Source organism: Moschus berezovskii, chromosome 9 (assembly GCF_049115385.1).
Source record: "Moschus berezovskii isolate FMDL1 chromosome 9, NW_MosBer_1.0, whole genome shotgun sequence".
In the NCBI taxonomy this organism is placed as follows: Eukaryota; Metazoa; Chordata; class Mammalia; order Artiodactyla; family Moschidae; genus Moschus; species Moschus berezovskii.
The window spans coordinates 78,041,164-78,048,082 of NC_142468.1; the positions used below are offsets into that span (position 1 = coordinate 78,041,164).

At 37.6% G+C, this 6,919-nt stretch overlaps 1 pseudogene; it reads left to right on the forward strand.

The window, feature by feature from the left end:
- The first annotated feature begins 5,277 nt into the window (after nt 1-5,277).
- LOC148776556 (olfactory receptor 4N5-like) lies at nt 5,278-6,387 on the forward strand (annotated as a pseudogene).
- The last annotated feature ends 532 nt before the right edge of the window (nt 6,388-6,919 follow it).

Here is a 6,919-nt window from a genome sequence, read left to right on the forward strand (position 1 = left end):
CAAGTTTGCAAATTTCTTGGATCCCACACTCAATGGGCATGAGTATTTTCTCTTGCATCTGGTCCTAACATACAAAAACGTAAGGCTCCAAGTTAAGGATCTTAAAACAAGAAAGACTTGATTCACAAACCCTAGCTGAAATATTTAAGAAAACTTTACATGGGCACTTTCTTGAACATCCACAATCTTCTACCCTGAAATGATTCAGATTGAAGCTGTCATCATCTTTGATGGAATAAACTCCAGGGCAATGACCAAAGATCTAATGACATAGTGTCCACTTTATCATTCTTTACCAGAATTTGTCTAATTACTGGATGTTTTAGTTCAGTCTAAGTAGATGTGAATTGGCTACTGATCATCTCATTTGACCCCGTAGAACAGAAAGATGGGATATATTATTTCTCCTTTTTAGATTGAAAGAAGATTTTAAAACACTAAATGACTTGCCCAAGGTTATACAGTTACCAAACTATAGAAATAGTCACTTATATTAAATAAAACATATTCAAATAATATTCATGATACTATATAAAATCTTAGAGTATTAAAGGAAAATAAAAATTTCTATGATCTAATTTAACTATTCCATTTAATTTATAAGATACTGTATGGGTGAAGATTTGTGCAATTGAATAAAATTTTACATCATCCTCAATTCTACTATCAATTAAATATTTCTTATTCTTCTGCCTGATCCACATTTTTTAAAACTCGTAGTAATGGTAACAATATATTGTATTAAAATATAGAAAACAATACATTATCAGAAACCACATTGTCATATTTGAACTTTCATCTTGGCAAGGGTGGTATTAAGAAGATTAATTTTAGAGCACAAAGTCATTCCATATCTATCAGAATGAGTTAAAAACAGACAAAACATGTGAGAGAATGTGTGATTGAGTGACTAATGTGTGATTGAGACTGAGTAAATTTCAGAGGATAGTATTCAGGAGAAAAGGCCTAGCACTGAAGACCAAGTGAAGAATTTTCAGTCTGTAGAAAATCGACTCTAAATGAACATTTAGGATGCACCTACCATGCTCCCTCTACCATAGGGAGAAAAAACAATCTATTATCTCAGAACTAATGGAAAGACAGGCATGGAACACGATGAAATAGAATACATATAGAGAAGAAAGTGAAAAGGATTTAACACTGAAAGAATTTGGGCAAAAAGAGGGAAAAGAAAGAGAATGACAAGAAAGGAAGCAAGGAGGATAGGAAAGCAAGAGATCTAACAAGGAAGAGAAATTGCAAGAAAAAATAAAAGAATAAAATGGAAACTAAAAGAAGCTAAAGAAAATATTAATATAAAAAGAATAATTGAGAAAATGAATGTATTAAGGTAGAATTAACAGGAAGAAAATGGGAAATTATAGAAAAACAAGAACAGGAAATAAATGGGGAAAGATTAAAGAGCGAGATGCCAGGGTGGTAATCAGGTCCCCAGAGGAGAGCTGATCTGACAGCAGCTGGAAGCTAGGCATGCTCAGTATTGCTTGTGGATGGAAGCTGCGGGTCTGCACTCTGAGAAAAAGGGGAAGAGATAGACATCTCTACCCGTGCATCTTCAGTGCCAGATGTGTTTTTGAACCAGTTGAAATAACAAGGAATACTAGAGATGATGAGAGCATTCAGATCTCTATCTTAGCCTACGCTGACAGTACTTCTTTGCTTTATAGGATTAGGACAAAAGCTTGTCCCTCTAAGATCCACTGTTTGGGGCTTTTTTTTTTTCCCAGAATGCTTTTTTTTTTTAAATTTAATTTCCTGTTTTAATTATTAGAAAATTATCCAAAGAAATGCAGTAGCAATTTATTATATATATATGTTTATAGCATATTAAAGAATATGAAAACAAGAGCATAAAGCATGGAGGGAGAAATTACAAATATGATACTTGAAGCCATTACACTCTATGTACAGTATATGGTATTATTTGAATTTGAACCATGGTAACTTAAAGATGTATATTTTTAAATTTTATTTGCCTATTTGTTTTTAATTGAAACATATATGTACAATATTATGTTAGTTTCAGGTATTCTACATAGTGATTTGACATTTGCACACATTATGAAATGATCACCACAGTAAGTCTAGCAGAATGCTTTTTTTTAGTCATCCAAGGCACATCTGTCCTTTATCTCTGTGATGAGCACAACTTGAGAATCCCTGGAATAGAAGGTATGTACATGAGAATGGGAGAAGAGTAGTGAATTTAAAATATTAAGTGGTATAGAGTTTCATTTGTTAATAACAAATAGGAAGTAGAGGTGGATGATGGAAAATAAAAGCAAAGGTGGAGTGGAAGAGCTTGTAACTCATAGTGATCCCTCTGTCCTGGAACTATTAACCCAAAGAAATAACCTTGAGCACCTGAAAGGCACAAAGCTTAAGAGCAGATAGAGGGAGCTGTAGACTTACTTTCCTAAGAACAGGTTTCTACAGGCAGAATGAAGAATGAATGTGGAGACAAATCAGTGTTTAAGTGGATAAAAGAAAGAAAGAAGCTCCTAAACTAATCTGAAGGTCACCAAAGATACTTTTTTCCTATTTAAATTTTCTTAGACTCACAATGTGTGAATATGTATTTTTATGCACAAATATGTGCCCAGGAGTTATGGTTTGGTTGGTTTAGTCCCTAAGTCGTGTCCAACTCTTGCGACCCCACAGACTGTACCCTGCCAGGCTCCTCTGTCCATAGGATTCTCCAGGCAAGAATATGGGAGTGGGTTGCCATTTCCTTCCCCAGGGGATCTTCCCGACCCAGGAATCGAACTTGGGTCTGCATTGCAGGCAGATTCTTTACTGCTTGAGCTATGAGGGAAGCCCACCCCTGAGTTATAAACACCTTTTTTGTCACATTTGGCTGCTCCTTACAAATGTTACTAATCACACAGAACACATGTTCTGATGTTTCCTAATAAGTGTGCCTAAAATACTGGTGGATTGTCTGAATTTCCCATGAGTTCCCTATACAGACTTGTTAAAGCTGATCTTCCTTTACTCTTTCCTTTTCTTTTTTCCTCTTTCTAGGGATGCTAGTAATAATTATGTCAAATTTCAATTAGAAATTTTTTCCTTTCTGCTCTTCTCTGCCACATTAAATAGTAGTTAAAGAAATCTGGAGAAGGAAATGACAACCCACTCCAGTATTCTTGCTGGGAAAATCCCATGGACAGAGGAGCCTGGCAGGCTACAGTCCATGGTGTCACAAAGAGTCAGACACAACTAGAGCGATTGAGCACAGTAAAAATAATACTTATTGAGATATAAAAAACATATCATAAATTTACCATTTAGACCATATTATTCAGTGCTAAATGTATTTAATGAGCTATGCAAGCATCAACATGATATAATTTTAGAACATTCTGTCACTCCCCATGAAATCTCATACTCATTAACAGTCACTCTAATCCCACTCCTATTCCTTGGCAACCTCTCTTCTACTTTCTATATCTACAGATTTGCCTTGTCTGGACATTTTGCATAAATTGAATTAAACAATATGTGGCCCTTTGTGACTGGCTCCTCTTATATAGCATAATGGTTTTGAGTTATATGCATGTTGTAACATACATCAGTACTCCATTCCTTTTCATTGCTAAATTGCATTCCACTGTATGCATAGCATTTTTGAAAATCAACATTGTGTGCAATTAAAAATCAAGGGAAATATTGCTATATGTCACATTATAATATTTTGTTATAGTCAACAACCTTTTTTCTTTTATATCATTCTTCTCAACAAATATGCACAAATATCACATATATGAATATTTACTTACAGAATGTTTCTACAACTATTGCAATGTAAAACTTAGAAATCAATCACAAACACTTTTAAAAATTCAAAGCATGATTTACAATAATATATGGAGAAGTTCCACTGTTTTTATGCACCCTAATGGATTATCTTGTTTATCCACTGAGATGAGCATATTCCATTTTGGAGACCACTATATAGACTAAACCTTCATTCTGGATGTCATGAACAGAATTCTTTAGATCAGATTATAGCCCACAAGAACGAAGCATTTACATAAGCAAATAGCAATTATTTAAGCACCTAAATAAAATCATATAAGTTGATAGTAGTAAATTTATTGCCTGGAAAGTCCCATGGACAGAGGAGCCTGGTGGGCTGCAGTCCATGGGGTTGCAAAGAATCAGACACAACTGAGCACACACACACAATCTGTTTAAACTGAGGAACACATACTTTTTCTCCCCTATGACTTACTAATTAGAATAAAAAAGAAAAGTCATTGTAAATTTAAGAATCTTAACTGAAATTGCTCTATTTTTCTCATCTGTTAAATGATGTATTAGACTACATGTTCTATGTGGTCATTTCCAGATCTAGCTTTGATTTTATTAGTTGAGATAGTCAAGATATTTTATATATTCTAATAAGGTTTACATTACAAGAAAATATTTGTGGGAATAGCATTTGGCTATCATCCTGAGAGCTGAGGGAAAAGTAGACTGTGGATATATATGGTGAGCAAGTAAGACCAGACTAGTATTCATTAGAATTTAAGAACAGGGTGTGGAACACATGCACGATTGGGGACCAGTCAGAGGTGTAAGTCGGGGAATGTGTGCTTAGTTGCTCAGTCATGTCTGACTCTTTGTGACCCAATGGGTTGAAGCTCCTCTGTCCATGGAATTATCCAGGCAAGAATGCTGGAGTGGGTTGCCATTACTTCCTCCAGGGGATCTTTCTGATCCAGGGATCAAACTTGCATCTCCAGTATTTCCTGCATTGGCAGGTGAATTCTTTAGCACTCAGTCACCTGGGATGCCCCAACTAGGGGAATACCTCTGAGTTAGGTGTAACGTAGTGGACTTGCTGAGATCCAGGTGACTAAATGGAGTAAGGTTGCACAAGGGCACCAAAGCAAAACACTGTGATGGAACTAATAAGGCACAAATTCTGAAAACAAGGTACACAGCTGCAAATCAGGAACTGGGGATTCTGCAGGAACTGGAGGAAAGAAGCATCTGCAAAATATCTTTGCCCTGTGGAGATGAAGAAGGGGACCAAAACTCAGCACCTAACCTAAGCGTTAGAGACAGTGCACCACTGAGAGCAACAAGAGCAACAGCAGCCTGACAACCTTAATAGTGACCAGTGTCGCTTTGATCAGGAGTTTTCTAGCATGCTTCAAGCAAAATAGCTTAGGAACACAATTATACAGAAACACACGCTTAAATAGGAATGCAAGTGTGGCCATACGATCAGTGTCTTGGAGAATCAGGAAAATGAAAGGTAGAAAATTTAACTGAAAACACAGGAGACCTATGACGCAAAAACTGCATTCAGCTGGCAAGGTGCTGGATGTGGAAAATGTCATTTTTATTTGGAGCAGAGCTAGGGGATAGAGGAAAAGGTGGGTATAACAGATGGTATTCTGCTCTTGGTTATTCCTCAGACTGAGCACTGATGGAGAGGGAGAACAGCACTGCGGTGACAGCGTTCATCCTACTTGGTCTGACCCAGTCTCAAGATGTTCAACTCCTGGTTTTCACACTAGTCTTAATTTTCTACCTCATCATCCTCCCTGGAAATTTCCACATAATCCTCACCATCAGGTCAGACCCCGGGCTCACGGCCCCCCTCTACTTCTTCCTGGGCAACCTGGCCTTCCTGGATGCATCCTACTCCTTCATTGTGGCTCCCAGGATGCTGGTGGACTTCCTCTCTGAGAAGAAGGTGATCTCCTATAGAGGCTGCATCACTCAGTTCTTTTTCTTGCACTTTCTTGGGGCAGGGGAGATGTTTCTTCTTGTTGTGATGGCTTTTGACCGCTACATTGCCATCTGTCGTCCTTTACACTATTCAACTGTCATGAACCCTAGAGCCTGCTATGCCTTGCTGTTGGCTCTGTGGCTTGGGGGATTTACTCATTCCATTGTTCAAGTGGTTCTTATTATCCACTTGCCCTCTGTGGTCCAAACTGACTGGACAACTTCTTCTGTGATGTGCCACAGGTCATCAAGCTGGCCTGCACTGACACCTTTGTGGTGGAGCTCCTGATGGTCTCCAACAGTGGCCTGCTCACCCTGCTGTGCTTTCTGGGGCTTCTGGCCTCCTATGCAGTCATCCTCTGCCGTGTAAAGGGGCACTCCTCTGAAGGGAAGAGCAAGGCGCTGTCCACATGCACCACACACATTATCATCGTGTTTCTCATGTTTGGACCTGCCATCTTCATCTACACCCGCCCCTTCAGAGCCTTCCCAGCTGACAAAGTGGTTTCTCTCTTTCACACTGTAATCTTTCCTTTGATGAACCCTGTGATTTATACCCTTCGCAATCAGGAAGTAAAAGCTTCCATGAAGAAGTTGTTGAGTCATTACATGGTTTGCTGAATGCAATGGAAAGACTGGAAAACCAAGGAAGGGAGTAAGTTCATTTGGAATTAAATAAGTTATTTATTCATTAATGCACCGAATCAATCAATCATTTAGCAAATAATGTATTTATTAAACACTTTCCGGTTTCAGGAATTATTCTAAGTATATGAATGGGACAGATAAGATTCCAGATCCGCTGTATTTGAGTGGATAAAGACAGGTTATACTATGAAACAGAAAAAAAGACACAATGTCTGAAAGAGATAATGCTCTGAAGTTAATTAAAAATAATGGCATGTTAGAGTTTGACTGAGAGATGGTAGTTACTTTATTTTTGGTTGTTAAGCTAGATATTGAGTGGTATTTAGCTGATATCCAGATGATTTGAAAGAAACAACCATGCAATAACCATGGGAACTGAATATTCTAGGCAGAGAGGATGACTAATACATGGACACAAAGATCTTATAAGCTTGATACATTTGAAAATCATAAAGAAAAATGGCTGTAGCACAGTTAGTGTGAAAGTGGCAGAAATTGAAGCTAG